This window comes from Lissotriton vulgaris, chromosome 4_1 (assembly GCF_964263255.1).
Source record: "Lissotriton vulgaris chromosome 4_1, aLisVul1.2, whole genome shotgun sequence".
In the NCBI taxonomy this organism is placed as follows: domain Eukaryota; kingdom Metazoa; phylum Chordata; class Amphibia; order Caudata; family Salamandridae; genus Lissotriton; species Lissotriton vulgaris.
The window spans coordinates 1,124,998,273-1,125,019,056 of record NC_141691.1 but is presented as its reverse complement, the minus strand read 5'-3'; the positions used below and the strand labels follow the sequence as shown (position 1 = coordinate 1,125,019,056).

Below are 20,784 nucleotides of genomic sequence, written 5' to 3'. Positions count from 1 at the left end.
AGCTTGGGGACTTATTCGAGTCCGTGAGGGAGTTATTAAGTTTATGGTGACCCCTCTTGCTGGATATATAGATTTGGGGGTAATGTCTGGTGATCAGGCCCATTGTTGATTGATAATACGTTGAGTGGGGGGTGGCCTTATCATTTCTTCCCCCTTTAGCTCCTATTGTTTGGATGATCACAAACAGTGCACCAGCACCTTGGTATAACTGGACATTCTCAAAAAATCTTGTCCATTTCTTGTTTGCACCACAAGCATCTGGGATCTAGACCCTGCTTAATTTTGTTCAGACTTGTGAGGCTGTAATACACTATATGCAGGTACTTAAAAGTTGAATTAGCTGCTTCCTCATGGAGACCGCCAGTAATCTGGGGGCAATCCGTGCCTCCACCCACTCCTCGTCCTCAAATGGGCCCACAACCTGCTCCCAGCGCTCTCTCGATGCTACTAATGAGTCTGGGGTATTGTTTATTAATGTGCGACATATCTTGGAGATCCCATTTTTTCCTATCTGAGACATTGTGATGTGTAAAACATACAAGGTGATGGACGGAATGAGCAAAATAACGATGGATTAAACCCAGATCTGTGACTGGGGGTGAATGTTTTGCCATTGTGCAACATTCCGTACATCATCTTGTGTGTTTTGCTGTTCACCCTATATGGGAAGGGTATGCCCAGACGTGGGTCTTTTGCTCACTATGCCACTGGAGTCAAGCTATCCTGGCTGAAGGCGGCTGATAGCCAGAAACCGGTCCTAGGATGCTTGATTCCGGTCCAGTGAAGACATGGCTTGGCAGTTCGGTCTGGACTGTTCCCATGAGGCACAGGGTCAAGACTGATTTGCATATGGCCATGTCTGAACTGGGGTGGCTTGGTGAGCAAAATAACGATGGATTAAACCCAGATCTGTGACTGGGGGTAAATGTGTTTCCATTGTGCAACATTCAGTCCATCATCTTGTGTGTTTTGACATTGTGATGTGTGCCACTAGTGGATTAGGTTTCAGAAGGGCCTCTTGATTTACTTGGTGTTTGTCAAGCGCGTGGTGTATTTGTAAGTAACAATATAATTGCATTATATGCAGTTCGTATGTCTTTGAGATACAGAAAAATTTACATTGAGCTGCCTGCCCATATATCACCTAGTTTGAAGATGCTAATACTGTTCCACGTGCAGAAGCCTTGCAAGGCGTCCGTGTGCCTGAGCCAGTTCCCAAGCCACAGTGATATTCATTTAGTTGCCACCCCATGCCACATAATCCATCTCAGTGTCTGATGCCAGCAGGACAGTGAAGTTGATGTTGCCGGGGGTGGTCAGCGTGGCAATGGTCCCATAAAGCCAATTGAGCACTTCATGGTGTTCAAGGGAACAAAGCTCTGAGGTTATTGCCGGGTCTACGCAGTCAGCGAACACCCAGTAATTGATCAGCACAATATGACTAGCCCATTAGTTTAATTGAATGTCTGGAATTCCTATGCCCCCATCATATCGGACATATGCACACTTGTGGTGTACAATACGTGGCTGCCCCCTGCTACAAGAACCTTCACAATTGCTGACCGCAGGGAGTGAAGGAATGTGGGGGGATGTTATATGGATAGTTTTTGCAGAGTGTATAGCAGTCAGGGAAGGGCTATCAGTTTAAATAATGTTGTCCTGCTTTCTATGGTAATATCCATGTCTTGTCTCATTCCAGAGACTAGTAGCGCAACATTCATGTCCCATGCCCTCTCTCTGGTGTGTGTTTTCTACATGCCCAGGTATTTAAGGTGGTAATCATCCCAGTTTAGATTGGTGTGTGTGAATATCGTCATGTACCCCAGTTAATGGAATGTACATGGATTTGGTAAAGTTGAGTGTCAATATTGACCCGTCAGCAAATACTTGTAGTATTAGCATCAAACAGGGCTGAGAAGACTCCAGGTCGCTGATCTAGACCAGGATGTCGTCAGCATACAACTAAAGTTTGTCCTCAGTGCTCCCAGCCATCTAAAACCACTGAGCTGGGTATCCGGTCTAATCCGTTCCACCAGTGGTTCAATCACAAGGGAGAAAGAGATGGGTGACAGGGCACATCTTTATTGGATACCTGGCTCAATGGCTTACTTCGGTGATAGCTCCCCATTAACTTGAACTCTCACCCATGGCTTAGAATGGAGTATAGATATATAGTAGCTGAAGTGTCATCATACAGAATCGAAAGCTTTCTCTAAATCAGTGGTTCCCCCAACCTCACCAACCGTGCCTTTGCAGTGTGGAAGTGCCGCAGGCAATGCTGAGTGCTACGTTCTGGCATAAACTCATTTTGGTCTGGATGTATCACTGTTCGGCTAAGGTAAAGTCCCCTGCTGGGCAGTATCTTCGCAAGGAGTTTCAACTCCAAGTTTATTTATTTATTTATTTATTTATGATATTTGTAGAGCGCATACAATGGCCCAAGGGCGTCTCGGCGCTAAGTGTCTGAGTGTTTACCCTAGGAAATGATGGATGGTTTACTGATTAAAGAGCCAGGTCTTAAGTTGTTTCCGAAAGGACCACAAAGATGGACTGGCTTTAATCGTTGATGGCAGAGTGTTCCACAGCTTGGGGGCTGAAACCAGGAATCTTCTGTCGCCCCATGAGACCGTTTTTGTCCGGGGTATAACAAGATCTCCTGAACAAGATGACCGTAGTGTTCTAGGCGGACGATAAGGGGTCAAATAGCGGACAAGATGTGCTGGTCCTCGGTTGTGCAATGCTTTATACACAATGCACAGGGTCTTGAACTTTATCCTGTTTCTGATGGATAACCAGTGCAACTCTTTGATGGTCTTAGAGGCAGATTGATGTTTAGGGATATTTCCCAAAAGCCTCGCAGCAGAGTTTTGTATTGATTGTAATTTATTCAAGACTCCTTCCTGTGCACTGAGAAACAGGGCATTGCAGTAGTCCAAGGTGGACAGCACAAGGGATGTGACAAGAGTTTTTCCGGCTTTATCTGGAAGGAATGGGAGGATTTTTTTGATTAGCTTCAGCTTATAAAAGGCTGAAGAAGTAATCTGATTGGCATGTGGATGGAACGTGAGTCGGTCATCAAAGATGACTCCCAAATTCCTCACTTTGCTGACAGGCTCAGGGGGGGAGCCTAAAGAGGAAGGCCACCAGTTAGATGACCACTCAGGTGTTAATTGTCCAAAGATTACTACCTCTGTTTTATCTGAGTTTAACTTTAGACAATTAGAGGCCATACAATTTCCTATTGCCGTCATGCCAGCCCTAAGATCACCTGCCACTTTATGACCATTGTTCTTAATGGCTAGAACCAGCTGGGTATCGTCAGCATAGGACGCGAGGCTCATCCCATAAGCCCGAATTACACTGGCTAAGCCCGACACGTAGATGTTAAAAATTGTCGGGCTTAGGGATGAGCCTTGAGGTACTCCACATGGCAGTGACATAGTGGACGATTGAAATGGTCCGGTTGTAACCACCTGAGTTCTGTCAGCTAGAAAGGAAGCCAGAAGTTTGCTGGCCATCCCTTGTATGCCCAAGCCCTCGACACGGTCAATCAAGGTGGTATGATCGACCGTGTCGAAGGCTGCAGACAGATCAAGCAGTATCAGAACTGCTGTACCCCCAGTGTCACGGATGGGTCTGATGTCATCAGCTGCTTTAATTAGAGCTGTCTCGGTCCCATGACACTGGCGGAACCCAAACTGTGTTTCGTCAAGTAGCTGGTGTTGTTCCAGAAACGCAGATAGTTGTTTATTCATAGCTTTTTCAGCTATTTTGGCCAGGACCGGTAGGTTGGCTATAGGTCGATAGCTTTTGGGTTCGTCCTTGTCCAAATGTGGTTTCTTCAACAGAGGTTTTATAATGGTTCTTTTTAAACTATCAGGGTAAATACCTGTATTAAACATGGCATTGCATATGGAGGTTATGGCCGGGGTAATTTCCTCTAAGACTGGCACTAGAACTTTAAAAGGGCAGGGATCAAGTGCTGAACCTGATCTGATAGTAATTATTATGTCCCTTGCCTGAGCTTCAGAAATTTCGACAAATTGAGTAAGCATAGGACCTGCCTGTGTATTGAGTATGCCCTCAGAAGATTTATTAATTTTGGTGGCAAATGCAGCATATATGTCATTAACTTTGCTGAAGAAAAACTTGGCCAATGTGTCACAAAGAAGTTGCGATGGGGGTGGGGTCAAGTTAGGGGAATGACCGGCTAGTTGTTTTGCAGTCTCATACAAGATTTTATGTGAGTTTTTAGCGGCTTCAATTTTATGACTGAAAAATGTTTTCTTGGCTTCATCAATCATTTGTTTGTATTTAGCCACTGTTTCCTTATATTTTATTTTGGCATCTTCAGCATAAACTTTCCGCCAAAGCCTTTCATATTGTCTGCATCGTTGTTTCTGCTGTCTTAAGGCAGCTGAATACCAGGGGGCTGAGGGGGTGGATCTATTCCGGGATATTTGCTTGGTGGGAACCAGCGAGGATGCAGCTGCATCAACCCAGTCATAAAATTGGGAAGTGGCTGTGTTAGGGTCCTGTGAAAAGGAAGGCATGGAAGCTACTAGGGAGGTTTTAAAATTGAGGCTATCTATATCATTCCATGCCTTTAAAGTTTGATTCGTATTGGTGATTTTCGCAGGGACAGCAGATTGATGAGGGTTGAGTGATGCCATGATCACATAATGGTCTGACCAAGTGACCGGAAAGGTTTGGGTTACAGAAAGGTCGTTGGAATTGGAAAATATGCCATCCAGGGTATGGCCCCTATCATGTGTGGGAGATTTAACCATAAGAGATAGACCAAACGTAGTCATATCCCCAAGGAACGTGGCAGTATCCTTGTCATCTGGGTTATCAAAATGAAAATTAAAATCTCCAAGGACAGTAAAAGAGCTGTCAAGAGCATATGATTCCAGAATGGATCTTAGCTCAGTAATAAATCCTGTTCTTGATCCCGGAGGGAAATGGGTCTGCATGACACGCATTCGTCCAGCGGCTTCCCAGGCTTTAGAATTAGAGACAATGGCCCCGCGGAGATCGTGGGGTAGCTCCCCAGGCTCGACGGTCTCAGAGTACGTTCCTATCAATAATGGGGCCAGTCAGTAAGAGTATTTTTAAAAAACTTTCAGTGGTTTTTAGAAACAAGAGTTTTATATATGTACGTGTTAGTTTTAATCAAATATATTTTTTGTATTGCAACGGTTTTAATTAACTATGCAAATAAACTACTTGACTTGAGTGGGTAAACACTGGAGCCCAGTGTTTTCCCTGCCGGGAGCAACTGGATAGCCTTTGAGAAGTTTAAGCAGGGAACACATCTGTGAGTGAGATTGGAACGACTGCCTCATAGGTAGGGTGGAGAGCGAGTAAGAGAATGCTTGTGTAAAAAAATATATATATATATATATGTGCCAAAGAAACAGTTGTTTCTGTTAGTATGAAGAAAGTGTAGAACAAACAAGATAAGGGCTGATAGCAACCAGTGTATTAGGCAAGATACTTTCAGTGTGTAGCATGACACAGAACTTTGCAATAATGGAATGACTGAAAAATGAATGTAGTAAACGCTATGATTTATATATTGCACATTCATGAAAAGCTGTTTCTCAATATAAGCCTTTTCAAATGTCTTCGCTACGGATTTAGGTATTTTGGGAAGCGAATCTTTGGTGTTTAAAAGTGGTTCCCTTTTCAGACCCACCTCTGCAGGCACCTTTACCGTGCCAAACTAATGCTTATTACTTTTGAAGCCTTTTGTCTAAACATGAATTCATGTTCAACACCTCTATCGAAGTTCAGGATTACTGTGGCCCATGTGACCACGAAGGAAACTACTAGCCTCTGGCTTCTGCTTATAAGGTCTGTAGTGATATGGTCCCTATATATCTTTCCATGTCACAATTACATCTAATAGGTATGTAGCATGAACAAGCAAGCCCCCTTGCTAGCAGGACCAAGGGCGATCAAGCACAGTCCTGAAGGTATGAACCAAGTGGAGAAACGCGTGTAATCATTTAAAAAAGGTAATAACAACTAAACAGACAAATGTTTAATAAAATTAACAACACATATTTGGGGTTTTACTTACCTTAACTTCGGCACTCCTTAATGCAATCGAAACCAGTCTTCCGTCAACATTGCCTAAAGCAGTTTGACCTCTCCCACAAAGTTCTTCAAAGAAAATAAACAATTCCAGTTTTAGGTGTCAAAGGAGTTTAATTTGTTAAAAAAATAAAATTCAATATTTTGAATGTATAAAAACACAGAACGTTTACCGAACCAAATGCAGATTAATGATCTTGCTTTCTATTTGCGACCTTTCCCAAAAATAAACATGGGTGATAGAGACATAATACAAAAACAATGAAAACCAATGTAGATTTTTTCTTCTTCTTCTTGCCCCTCCCTTTTCATTCATTTTCACACAATTACTGAACTGAGGAAAAGATTCTGTAATCCTTCATCATCAGCAATGCACTCCCTCAGATAATCAAGCAGGGCCTTTGGAAATTATGATACAAGATGTGACCATGTGACCTCTTAGACAAAACATCTCAAATCTGACACCAGATTATTCAGCAAGGTTTGAGCTGTTTCCCATTTGCCCACTATTATCCGCTTAGCAGCTACCAGCGTGAGTGTTGAGGCGCCCTCTTGCTGAATAGAGGAATTATGTTGTTGATCACTGCAACCGAATAAGAAGGTGCTCAGGTCTTTAGGAGGGGCATCCCCTATAGCAGCATATAATTTATTCACAATTTCTCCGAAATGGAAAAGGTATACTAGCCATGGCACTTTCTTTTTGGACTTTCTTTCCAATTGTGATTTATATAGTTCCTAGTCCATAATAATTTCCTTTTATCTTTAGAATTTAGCAATTGACGTCATGTGCCTATGCCTCCTGGTATTTCCTACTTTTGAATCCTGTAAGGTTCGGTGTCATTTTTATAATGCTAAAATTATTCAGCCTGAAATGGACTAGCTCTCTGCTAGCCATTTGAAGGTTGAGCATAAGCATCATGACATTTGCTTATCGAGGTGTCCAACCTTTACTTTTCCCCCATTCACATGATCAGACATTTACGTCCATACAATTACTTCAACAGTACCCTTACTTTGAAGAGCTATACCATCACTTCCCTTTAAGCATTCTCATTTTAAAATAAGATTTGTATTTTAGTACTTCAAGTTTTGATTCACTCAGGTGAACATTTTATGCTTATTCATGAACACCCCGGATAGCAACATGGTCCATTCATTTTCAAAGTTACGTGTGTGTGAAGTTACGAGTTGGTAAGACCAGCGTACTTGGATGAACAAGGCAGGCACAGGCTCCTTTCCCAGGGGCAGAAGCAAACTGTAGTGTCCCGCACACACATTCATCTAACCTTGCTGGCTGGAGTTTGCATTCAAAGGGGCTGAGTCTGAAGTTATTTACAATGAAACATGGCACAAGTGTGGCTATTACTGTTTGGAACAAAGGACTCTTGCTGGTGGTGGAAGCAGAGTTGACCAGATGAGGGAAGAGAATGGGAAGGAACGAGGAAGAGATTCAAAGGATTAGACAGAAGTGTAAGTTAAGATAAGCCACTTCCATCTTGTCCTGTCAGGGGGGCAGCAACCTACCAAGTACATGGACTCCCATCCACATATGTGTAGGATGCCAGTCTCGATAGGGTTTGAGCCAAGACGTAACTATGGGTCACCAAACTAGTGCTCATCAGCCTTTGGGTGTATGGGGGGCTTGGGGTGCAATCCCTTCCTCAAATATTGGTCTCCTTCGGCCTAGAAGATGGTGAAATCTGGGCCTTTAAGTATTGTGCAGTTTCAGCTCAGAATGGCAGCCCTGATTTTCTCAATCAGAATGTGTATTTATGCAGGAGTCTAGTATTTCTTTCTATAAAAAGCTGCACAGCAGCTGCTCAGATCATCAACTTTCATTCTTGTTCATGCATCATCAATTCACTAATATAACAGCATCACTTGCCTTGTGCATGTTGCCATATAAATTACAGGTGCAAAAAACAACAGGTGATGGACAGAATACAGAACAATGTCATACATTCACCCCAGTAGAGATCTGGGCCTAAATCCATCGTTTTTTTGCAATCCACACCACCCCAGTTCAGACATGGCCATATGCAAATCAGTCTGACCCTGTGCCCCATGGGAACAGTCCAGCCCGAACTGCAAAGCCAGGTCCTCCCTAGACTGGAAACAAGCATCCAAGGACCGGTTTCGGGCTTTCAGCCCTCATCAGCCTGGATAGCTTGATTCCAGTGGCATGGAGAGCACGGGACTCACGTCTGAGCATACCCGTCTCACTCGGGGTGACAAATGCAAAAAACAACAGGTGATGGACAGAATGCAGAACAATGTCATACATTCACCCCAGTACAGAGATCTGGGCCTAAATCCATCGTTTTTTTGCTCACCATGCCATTCCAGTTTGAACCCAGCCATATGCAAATCAGTCTTGACCCTGTGCCCCATGGGAACAATTGTCACCCCGATTGGGATGGGTATGCTCAGACGGGAGTCCCATGCACTCCACACCACTGGATTCAAGCAAGCCGGGCTGAAGACGGCTGGAATGCCAGAAATCGGTCCTCCGAAGCTTGTTTCCGGTCCAGGGAAGGCATGGCTTGGCAGTTCGGGCTGGACTGTTCCCATGAGGCACAGGGTCAGACTGATTTGCATATGGCCATCTCTGAACTGGGGTGGTGTGTAGTGCAAAAAAACGATGGATTTAGGCCCAGATCTCTGTACAGGGGTGAATTTATGACATTGTTCTGCATTCTGTCCCTCACCTGTGGTTTTTGCATGTAAATTACAGGGCCATGCCTCATTACCCCATTTTTGTTGTGAATATATACATACACACAACAGCACCCTTCTACCCCTGTGGTTGTGATGGTTCTATGTAGCAGCTGAACTGGGCTACCTCTACCTGCAATGCAGGCCATCCTAGTGGTTCTCTGCCTCTTGTCTCTCTCCTCCTGACTCTGCCTAGTCTAAGAAAATGTACAATGCGGCTGACCCAACTGCTGAAGTGGCATGAAAATGAACTGGAAGCATAACAAACCATGAAACACCATGGGATCTGCACAGTAAATTGTAGCTACCACCTAAATTACATTTATAACTTGCACACCCATCTTTCACACTGCCTTCTCCATTATGTTGCCAGGTGTTGTAGGCTCAGGAACAACAAGGGTATATTCCTCACATTCACTAGTATTCATGGCATCAGCTCTCCTTAGCACATATCACCCTCTATATGTAGCAATGAACAATTTGAACTACAATAGGTTTACAAGAAAGCCTGGATCCTCCTCCAGTTTAGAGTACAAAAATGCGCGCAGTTTGAAAAGAATGACACTGCTCTGTACGCCACCTTCTTTCTTGCGGTAACTTCAGCTTCATCCTCACAACATCAACAAGTCTGTCTTGTGGCTGAAAGCAGGCGTAGGAGCTAGTTACATTTTGCAAATATCTGACTAATGGCCACTATTTGAGGGGAGAAAGCTGTGCCACTCTGTACTTCCCACTCTGGATTTTCGCACCATGGACAGTGGGGGGAGGGGGGGGGGGACAATACTTCCCATCATCCTCTGCAGCCCAGCAACCTGCATTTAAGGCAAGCGTGAAGCTGACCTGCTGTGTTTGTAGCCATTACATGAGGGGGGAAAGCCGTGTCACTCTGGACTTCAGCACCGCAGTGGAAAAAACGACACTCCCCATCATCCTCTGCAGCTCAGCAACATGCAGTTAAGCATGACGTCGAAACCAGGGTCCATGGTGGGCCATTCCATGCCAGTTGGAGCCCGGAGGAGGCTGGGCTACGCACCCCTCTTACCATTTGGTCATCATGAGAAGGCAATTTTAAAACTCTCATGGGCAAAAAGAAGACCAAACAACCGGATACAGATGGGGTAACTATTTCTAAGGTAGACTCTTTTCTTGTAAAGGCGACAAACGTTATATTAAACGAGATTGCACTCACAGAACTGAGACTTTCTTTGGTAGAGGGGGGAGTGGAGTTATTAGCAATGGCCCCAAGAGCTCTCCTCCAATCACTGTTCATGAAGGTGTTTCTTCAGGTTTATCCTCCCTTTGTCTTGATATAAGCGCCAACCCAGAAATATCTCCCAAAGAGCCTCTAGGAAATAGAAAATGGGGAGAAACCAGAGAGCCACAGCCCCCCAAAACGAAAAGATCAAGGAAAGCCCCATACAACTGGATCCATATCGGACTTCCAAAATCAATCATTGGCTCCTCCGGCTTTAAACTTGGATCATCTCAATGAAAAACTGAAATATCTTTTCTCAACTATGGTGCAACGTTCATTGTAGTGTTTGCAAAATATCGAACTGCGGGTATCAGAATTTATTGAGAATGGTGGGGAAACCCAAATCGTAGGGTCCCATGTGTTAACTTCCAATATTACTAATGCCTCTAATGGCCTCCACCAAATGTGGGGGAATTCCCATTGCCTTCGGGAAGAAGAATGTAGTTTAGAACAGAGGGGGGAGAGAGTAAGTGACACAAGTGTTTATCAGCAAGTGGGAGGGGAAAAAATCTCATACTTGAACCTCCCACGGGCAGCATGTCCATTTGTTAATATAATGAGTAATGTCCCGGACTTAAGCCAGTTACAACTAGAGTGCACAGAACAATTAAAGGATAAAGCATGTTGTAGGCTTAAGTTTGCTAGAATGGGCTCAAACATCCAGGGTCATCTTATTATGGCAAGGAGAATACCCAGGGAGGGTCCAACTACAAAATAAATCACTATTGTACCTAACTTTGACAGCTCAAGCCTAGCAGGATACTTGTTGGGCCAACTCCCTATAGTGCCATCCACAAAGCACGCAGATATATGCCTTACCTTTAGGGTTTTTTATAAGCCCCAAGATATCTCTAGGCTCCGAAATCACGAGATGAGGATATGGTTAGTTGGGGGCATGGCTACAAGGCGGATGGGAGAGGACGCGTGAGCAGAGAGCTCCGCGCCGACCCAGTCGCTTATCCTGACTAGGGACACTATGAGGAGCCCTCAAGCCCCAAGATTAGCAGAGAAGGGGGCCGGGAGGCACAGACTGCCGGGAGAGCGAGTATGGAGGCGGCGTGATCGGAGGTTCCGCCGAGAGAAACTTGCTCTGCAAGGCGAACCCAAGATGGCGGTCGGGGCTCCGTGACCGAGCGGCCGAGAGAGCAGGTCGTCCTGGGTACACCATCGAGGAGCATCGGCGAAGCGGACCCTCCCCACCCGATGATCCAGGGTGAGGACTGCAAGGGGACTCAGGAACAACCGCGCAGTCTAGACCGTGATTAATGAACGTCACCGGTAATGGTGGAGGCACAGGTTGGCGGCAGGAGCGAGCCGCAGAGGCCGGGCAGCGGCAGTGGACTAGAGCCGCGAGAGGAGCTAAGGGGTAATACCGCTGCGGCACAGACTGGGACAGTGGTTTGGGTGACTGAGCAGCGCTATTGCGTGACCTGGTTCTGGGTGTGCCCAGCGCCCCAACCCCCTCCCCCTCCTTCACCTTCCTATATGACGGAAGGGGATATCAGCGACAAAGAGGAGGCGCGGAGGACGACACAAGTTCGGCATGGAGAAGTCCGGATTTGCGGGGGGCTGGAGCACAGTGTTAAAAGGGCCGTGGATGCCCCGCCACCCAGGCTGGATTGCCGCGGCTCCTGAGGAGAGGGGAGCGGTGTGCGGTGAGCACTGGGAAGGCACCAGGAGGCTGGTGGCAGAGCGGACGGCCGGTGCTGGCTGAGGGGGTGGATTGATGACTGCATAACAGAGCAGGCAGGCAGTTGTCAGTCACAGAGGGCGGCTTCACAACTGGGTGGCCGAGCCCGGTATGAGGGCACGTAAGAAGGAGCCTGGAGCTGCCTCCATGCCTGCACGCAGGCAATGGAAGATCACAGGTGGAGAGGGCAGGGGCCACGCGGTGCTCTTAACAGATGGCGGCCTGAAGAGTACCGGTATGGTTGCAAGAATGGTGTGAACAACAGAGTACCTGCGCTGGCGGCAAACTGAGGGGAGAAGAACAGCCAGAGGATAACCAGTATATAGCGGGACCACCGATGGCAGAAGGAAGCGTGTTATTGTGAGGTGCCGGAGAAGACTGCTGGGGGTCTCCTCCTCCTATTTGGGGGTCCATCGGCAGGTGCAACTGGCCAGGGAGGCTGGCACGCAGGAACTTGTGCGACCAATGGGCACGGTCTGATAAGGTGAAGAGATCAACAGCGGCTGGGAGTGGGCGTGTGTGGAACAACTGATGGGGGACTTGAGCAGGAGCTAACCAGGAAAGGGCCACAAGAGTACGTATGGACTGGTGAGAGCAGTAAATGGAACACTAAGACGACGGGCTCAGTTAATAGCTACTTTGCAGACAAAGCGAGAGCGAGCACTGGTACGGAGTTGAGGCCCATTGGCTTTGACCCAGAGGAGTGGGAGCCTGTACTGCTGTCTGACCTAAAGGGACGCAGGAGCTGGCGTTGGCTGGGCTGGAGTCGGCCCCAAAGTGGGAAGCAAACCTGTGCTGCCTGATTGGAGAACAGCTCGATAGAGAGACTGGGACAGTGGAGTACCGAGGCTTGGTTGATACGGGTAGACGACCCGACCGAGGTGGGGGTCTCTGAAAGAGGGAGCGGAGAGAAGAAGAGAGGGGGACTTGACCACCTGAGGTGTGGCAGCACAGTGAGAACTTGTAGTGTGGCTGCGACACACAGAAGACCGCCGGGAAGTTGTGCGACTCTTGGGCCAAGTTTGAACATGGGGAGCAGGCTGGAGCGCCTATGGAGCAGGGAGAGGACAGGACTACAGGGGAAGAACAAGAGGGCCTACAGCAACGCTCGGAGGGGATGCTCCAGCAGCAGGTTGACCAAATACTAAAGGCCATAACGGACACTAGGGAGGCCTTGCAGCTGGATATTGCACATGTGACACAGGGTTTGGGACTACTCCATGCGGACCATGCTAAATTGACTGACCGGGTCAAGCAAGCGGAGACAGCCATAGAAGTCCTGGAACCGGCACAGAAGTCGATGATGGCGCAAATGGCTGATTTTCAAAGTAGGGTGCAGACGCTGGAGTGGCAGACAGAGGATGCCAAAGGAAGGAAGCGCCAGAACAACATCCGGGTGGTGGGACTGCTTGAAGGGGTGGAGGAAACCAGCATGGTGGAGTATTTGGAGGACTGGCTAAAAGGGACCGTTGCGCAGGAAGGACTGTCATCTTTCTTTATTCTGGAGAGGGCGCACAGAGTTCCGGCCTGGATGCTGGTCCCTGACTGCTTCATTACAAGGATAGGGATCTCCTGTTGAACAAAGCCAGGACAGCGGGCCCGTATACAGGCCCGTATATGGTGGACAACAGTAGGGTGACATTGTTTCCAGATTACACGCTCAAGATTAGAGCGCCGCAGGGTGTTTGTGGCAGTCAAGATGGCACTTCGGGATGAGGGTATTCAATACTCTCTGACGTTTTCGGCGCGCTTGAGGATCACTGTGGATGGCAAGATGTCCTTTCATGATAGCCCAGAAGAGGCCTGGGACTATCTGGAGATGTATAAAGGGGGCACTGTAGAAGCAGGGAGCTGCGTGAGAGGCGGAGCGGAGGGGCCAAGACCGCGCAAACTGAGGCGTAATCGGCGAGGTCAACCGGCGGCCCAGATACCGACGGAGACACAGACAGAAACAGAGCGAATGGCCGCACTGCAGTCTGTCGCGGCTATCTCTCAAGCAGGGAGGAGTGCACCGCCGGCGAGAACGGAGTCGGAAGTGGGATCCGTGGAAGAGGAAGATGAACAGTCGGAAGCTGGAAGTTCGATCCTGCCTCATGTGACAGCCGGGACAGCGGACGAGATTGTGGATGGGTGATGTAGACTCTGGCTAGACGTGGGGAATGCACTCGGCAATGGGGAGGGAGACCAGGGGGAGGATGGATTAGGACCAGGATGGCTGGGACTCGTTTACTGTGTTCAGGGGACTTCTGTGGGGGTTGTGGAATGCGAGCGTAAGATGTCTCGCTGAGATGGAGCCCCGGAGGGGGCAGATTTAATATAACGGGGGTTGAGCGGAGGTTGGCAGGCTATTAGGTGTCCAACTCTCTGAAGCCCAGGGCTTACCTCCCGTAAGTTTGTGTGGGTGTAGCCCCCCAAGGGATGTGGGGGGGGGGTAGTTGTGTAGCAGTTTGGATGTGTTCTAATGTTGCAGTGGCTTTTCTGGGGGGAGGGAGTAGGGGGGGCATGGGAAGGGGTTGGGGGGAGTTAGGGGCACCGGTGTGCTCTTAGATGGGGGATGTGCGCAGGGAAGAGGTGATTTGACAAACAGGAACGCTACATGATTTGAAATGTTGATGGATTGATTGATTTTAGAGCTTGTATAGCGCATACTATCACCCCACGGGTATCCTGGCGCTTCAGACTAGTAGAGATGACCAGAGTGGAAGCAGGTCACAACAGAGAGATAAAAGAGCCGGGACTTAGGCCAGGTTTTTAGGTTCCTGCGAAACTCTAGCAGGGAGTTGAGTTATCTAAGGCTCTGGGGGAGTTCATTCCACAGACGGGCACCAACCACGCAAAATGCCCTTCCTCGTAACCTAGACCGTTTGAATCTAGGGACCGTCAGAAGGCCGGCACTAGAAGAGCGAAGCTGCCTTATGGGTTGATACCATGTAAACCTTTCCTGCAGAGGGACAGGACCTAGCTCATGCACCGCTCTAAAAACCAGACAAAGGGACTTGAAGTGAACCCTTTCCCTTATAGGCAGCCAGTGTAGCTCTCTCAGAGCCAAAGTTGTGGAGGAGCTCTGTTGCCTACCAAGGGCCAGTTTAGCTGCTGCAGACTGGAATCTTTGCAACCACTGAAAAATATATTGTGGGGACCCCAAATACAGGGAGTTGCAATAGTCCAGCCTGCTTCCCACTGTACTTCTTACCACCAGTGAGCGTGACTCTTTGGGTAGTAAAGGGAGTATTTTACGTAACATACGTAATAAGGCAAAGCATACGCTGGCGGTCTTATTTGCCTGTGATTCCGTCTGAAGATCGTCATCAATCAGCACCCCTAGATTACGTACCTTACTGGCCGGGGTTAGTGGTTCCTCCTCTGGAGTAAGTCTAAACTCAGGTGGAAATTGTCTAGGCATCCTACCAGAGAAGCAGTACACCACCTCCGTCTTTCCACTATTAAATTGCAAAGAGTTTCTTCTCAGCCAGTCAGTCGTCCGCCGCATGCATTGCTGGAACATGTCTAGAGATAAAGCATGGTCACCTTCTAAAGAGAATGCCAATTGTGTGTCGTCGGCATAATTGACTAGGCTGACTCCAGAAGACTTTATAACGGGGAGCAGGGGCTGCAGATAAACATTAAAGAGATTAGGACTAATCGCAGATCCCTGCAGCACCCCGTGGATGACTGGGGATTTACTCGAGGAGAATGGTGCTAGGGTTACCACCTGCTGTCTTCCTACTAGATAAGATTGAAGCCATTGCAATGCCCGACCTTTCACTCCTATCCTCTTAAGCCTTTCCAGCAAAATGGGATGGTTCACCGTATCGAATGCGGCCGACATATCGAGAAGCACTAGAACAGTAGCATTCCCGTTGTCGGCTCGCAAACGCAGATTATCCAACATAGTGGCCAGAGCCGTCTCGGTCCCATGACCTGGGTGAAAACCAAACTGATCTTTATCAAGTAGATGATTCTCCTCCAAAAAGCATGAGTGACCTACTGAATGCTTTTTAAAGAATTGTATCACCTGGAATGTAAGGGGGCTCCATACTATGCAGAGACGGCACAAGGTGCATGCTTACCTGGTACGTAGGGGGGTGCAGGTGGCACTCCTTCAAGAAACGCATATTATTAAGGCCGAGGGAGCAGCACTGAAGAAGAGGTGGAGAGGGAATCTTTTTTATACAGCTTATTCGGCCTTTGCCAGGGGCGCCTTCGCGTGGGTTAGAGCGGGGGGGGGGTTCCTTTTCAGGCAACGCAGCAATTGATTGACCCAGAGGGACGGTTTGTAGCGGTATCAGGGATGTTAAATGGAGTAGATGTAGCTCTGTGTAGTATGTATGCCCCTAATGTTGATCAGCCTTCCTTTTTTGAAAGATTGTCGGGGAGCTTGGCCCCATACTTAACAGGCGCAACGATTTTGGGGGGAGATTTCAACACCATAGCAGACGTGGACAGAGATAGAGCCCACCCCCGCTCTCGGGTGCCCCAGTACACAGGACCTCAAAGGTACGGAGAGCATGGCAAAATAATTGGGGGCTGGTTGGCACGTGGCGTTCCCAACACCCGGAGGAAAGGGATAATTCATATTACCCTGGACTTCACGACTTGCATGTGCGCCTAGATACCATATTATGTAACCCACATGTCCACTCCAAGGTGATGGGCAGCGAATATTTAACGAGGACAATATCAGATCATAACCCGCTACTAGTGAGAATACAATGGAGCCGGGAGAGGTCCATCATACCAACCTGGCGACTCTGCCCGAAGACGCTGAAAGATCCAGTCTTTAGTGAGGAGCTGGGGAGGGGCACAGATCAATGCTTTGAGAAGAATGAGGGGACAGCAACTTCAGTGGCGATCGAGTGGGACGCGTTTAAGGTAGTGACCATGGATATTTGCATTAGCAAGGCGGTGGGAGTGAGGAAAACGTTATTGTAAGACTTGGAGAAAGCGGAAAGCAAATTGAGAGAGGCAGAGAGGGACCGCCTTAGGCAGCCTGGGGTACAGAGGGAAGTAACGGAAGCTAGAGAGGTCGTGGCGGTGCAGGTGGAGAGACTGCGCTCCTTTGATTATAAGAATTATAGAATGCGGATGCATGCAGAGGGGGACAAGTTGGGCGCCTTGTTGGCGTGGTTGGCTAATCCGATACCTCGGGGAACACTGATACTGGACCTGAAGGCTCCCACTGGAGAGATGGTGCACGCGCAAACAGAGATTAATAGCCTGTTTCTTGAATATTACACTGAGCTTTATAGTAGCCAACTGACTAAGGACGCTGATGGCATTGGGGAGTACCTTGCCGAGATTGAGCAAGGAGCAGGGAGACTTGCTGGGTAGTGAGATCACAGTAGGAGGAGAGATTAGGAGTGCGATTAAACATATGGCCCGCAACAAGACGCCTGGGGTGAATGGCCTTTCCATAGAATTCTACTCCAAATACGTGGACTGTTTGGCTCCACGTCTGCAAGTTGTTTATAAGGAGGCACATGCAGTGGGGAGTCTGCCTGCAACATCCAGGGAGGCTATTATCATCCCTCTCCTGAAGCCTGGGAGGAAAGCTACAGATATAAAAGCGTTTCATCCTCTATCAACGCTGACGACCGATTACAAAATCCAGAGTAAGATCCTGGCGTCCCACCTGCTCCCATATATGGCGCAATTAGTGCATTGGGATCAATCGGGTTTTATAACTAAGCGTAACACATCGATTAATGTGAGACGATTGTTACGGATTCCAGAGGGGCACCGAGATCCCACATAGACAGCCGTGATTCTTTCGGTGGACCTAGAGAAGGCATTTGATAGTTTGGAATGACCGTACCTCTTTCAGGTGATGCGCAAGCTGGGGCTGGGGGAGGCCTTTGTGAGGTGGACCCAAATATTATATAATTCAGTGATGGCCTGGGTTAGAACGGGAGGGACAGTGTTGTCGCCTTGCTTGGTGGGACGAGGATCGCGCCAGGGCTGCTCGCTGTCTCCCATCCTGTTTGCACTGGCGATTGAGCCACTGGCAGTGCTAGCCAGGTCAGGGAGGCACTATGTTGGGATGGAGCTGCGAGGAGAAATACACTATATATCGCTTTACGCTGACTATCTATTGATGTTTTTGGCTGCTCCTGGGGAAGTAGCTGCGGGAGCGACTGAGCTGTTGCGGATGTTTGGGGAAGTATCGGGGTTGTGGGTGAATTGGGAGAATACTTGTCTTTTCCCGATGAGCCGGACCATGGGCACGCCTGCTAGACTACAGGGAATAAGATGGGAGCACTGTTGCATTCAGTGTCTAGGAACGAACATCTACCATGAGAAGGCGGATATATTAGGAGGGCAATGTAAACAGAGCAGTGCGAGGGATTAAGGGGAGTATGGCATTCTGGAGCACTTTGCCACTTTCCGTGGCAGGCAGAGTGGCGCTACTGAAGATGGGGGCACTGCCTCGTCTTTTATATTACTTCAGGACACTGCCGGTCTGGATCGCGGGATCGGTGTTTCAGACGCTCAGGTCTATGGTAGGGGGGTTTCTATGTGAGAGCGGCAGGCGGCGGGTGGCGCGGACCACAATGATGAGGCCCAGAGCAGAGGGTGGATGGGCGGTCCCAGACTTTGAAGTGTATTATTTAGCAGCCCAATTACAGTGTCTTACGCAGGCAGTGGCCCGGGAGTTTAGAGGACCGGATGGTCCGGAGTACCGATGGTTACCACGGCATGTTATGTTGTTTGTTATACTTAGGCAGAGGCTGCTGGGTGCCAAGCTGGCGAATGAGGAGAAAGTACTTAGAGCATGCTGGAATAGATACAAGCGTAGAGGAGGGGTTAGTAGTCTATACGCACCGGAAATACCCCAGGGCATGTGCACGGCCTTTCCGCATGGAGGGGACTGGCCAGCGCTAGCAGAGTGGGAAGATCTGGGGTTGCAAATGATCGGGGACCTGTATGGGGAGGGAGCCTTCTTGCCTTTTCAGGCACTGCAGGACAGATACGGTTTGCCTAGGGGTGATTTTTCGCTACATGCAGCTCGGTTATCTGCGATCCAGAAATACTGGGGAGAAGGGTTATCGGAACCGCAGACGTCCTTGACATGTCAATATGTTATAATGGCAGCAGGGACAGTGAAGGCAGTCACGTGCCTGGGTAGGCAGATGGTGAAAGAGGGACAGCAGCCATTGAATCAATTTCGTGAAAGGTGGGAAACTGACTTAGGTAAGGAGATACCTGAAACGACCTGGAATAGGATTGTGGAAAGGGCATGGAAAGGCACGCGGAATGCCAGATTCCAACTCATTCATTTTTACATTGTCATCAGGGCATATTTAACCCTAGAGCAGATAACTAAATATTTCCACGAGGACTCGGCGTGCTGCCCAAGATGTAACATGAGGGCAGTGGACTTCCAACACATGATGTGGAGTTGCCCACAGCTTGGAACATATTGGGATGAGGTGGTCGAGGTGCTATGTGGAGCAATGGATAGGCAGATAGAGCCGGACATGGGGGGATGCGTACTGCACTGGTTTCTGCACACAGCGCGCACTAAGATCACAAGCAAATTTATCGATATGTGGCTGTTGGCCAAACAAGAACTAACAAGACAGTGAAAATCCTAATGGGGGCCTAGCGTGGCGAGATGGAGGGTTGAATTCGAGAGCTGGGCGGCTAGTGAGAGTATGGCCAGGTTCCAACAGGCCAGGAGAGCGTATAACGAAAAAGCGATGGAAACTGCACAGGCGTGGGAAGCACTGGTGGCATTGATGAGGCTCCCGGACTCGGACACTGACTAACTGGAGGCGCCTCAGGAATGTGCTGGGGCATACAGAGTATAGATAAGCAGGGGCGAAATGAGGGAGCAAAGGCGTAGGAGCGGAGAAAGCGTGTGAGGGAGAATGGACCACATGTAATGGGAGACCTGCACACCCTAGCACAATGTTGATGTTTGATTATCCTTGTTTATAGTGCATGGAGCACACCGGTGGGGGAGTTAGTGGGGAGGGGCAAGAATATGCAGGGGGCACCAAGTTTCAAGAACAATGTGCTGTGGGACGATTTGGCATGCCTTCACTGATGATGATACGAACAGGTGATGAAGAGGATTGATCGCGTCATTAAGATACGAATGTTAACTTGAAGGCGGGCAGCTAATATCAATGCAATGTAATAAGGAATGTGCCCCATGTAGAAATTAGTTGTGTACAAGGGTGGGATTTGTGTGCTTTGAAAAAAAATGAAAATATAAAAAAAAAAAAAAATGAGGATATTGTTAGTTCTTGCATCAATTGTGCCACTTCTAGAGGAGCGTCTGTAATCTACACTAGTAATTAGTTTGCCCCGCTGGAGCACCTAGAAAGCTGTGACTGACTCTATGTCTGCAAGAAATGAGATAAATAAGGGTAGCAATAGGCAAGTAGATAGTGGGGTAAATAAGAAGAAGAGAGAGGAGGCTAATAGCATGGAACATCGCAGGATTTAATAACAAGAAAGAGAATATTGAGTGGATAGAAGAAATCACAACATTTGACATCATTTGCTTTCAAGAAACTTGGTAGGTGGGGCCTATCTTTTTGGATGGTTATCGATCATGCAAAACTCCGGCACTGCCATCCAGAGCTGGAATGGCAAAAGGGGCATACTGGCATTGATAGCAAATACTGTCAGTCTTAACATCTTCAAACAGTTACCTCATTTTCCTACTCTGGTTTGTAAGAGGCATGGTAATTGGGATTTAGTGATAATAAATGACTACAGTAACACTTTTAGCAATATGGTATTAGTGGCAGAAGAAGCTGATAGGACAATCAATGAAATTAGCCAACAGCTTACTAAATCCCTGAAAAGTATTTGGATGGACGATTTTAACATTAACAGCTGACTCAAAGTTGAATCCCCGATTTGTGGATTAAAGACTATGATAGAGACCCTATTATTCATTTTAACCACACTCCCTATGGAAGTCTCCTGAAGAGGTTATTGATGACATGGAGTCTAGCGGTTGAAAACAGAATAAATCCACAAACTGGATTAATGGACAAAACCTTTG

The 20,784-nt window shown here is 47.9% G+C and overlaps 1 protein-coding gene across 7 annotated transcripts in view; it reads right to left on the bottom strand.

The window, feature by feature from the left end:
* Positions 1–20,784, bottom strand: part of PTPN3 (protein tyrosine phosphatase non-receptor type 3) — a 1,864,164-nt gene that overhangs the window by 1,705,306 nt on the left and 138,074 nt on the right. For all 7 annotated transcript variants that reach the window (XM_086965368.1, XM_086965363.1, XM_086965366.1 and 4 more), the window contains one exon: positions 6,089–6,171. The gene's annotated coding sequence lies outside the window, so the exon portion shown is untranslated. The remainder of the gene's footprint in view (positions 1–6,088; positions 6,172–20,784) is intronic.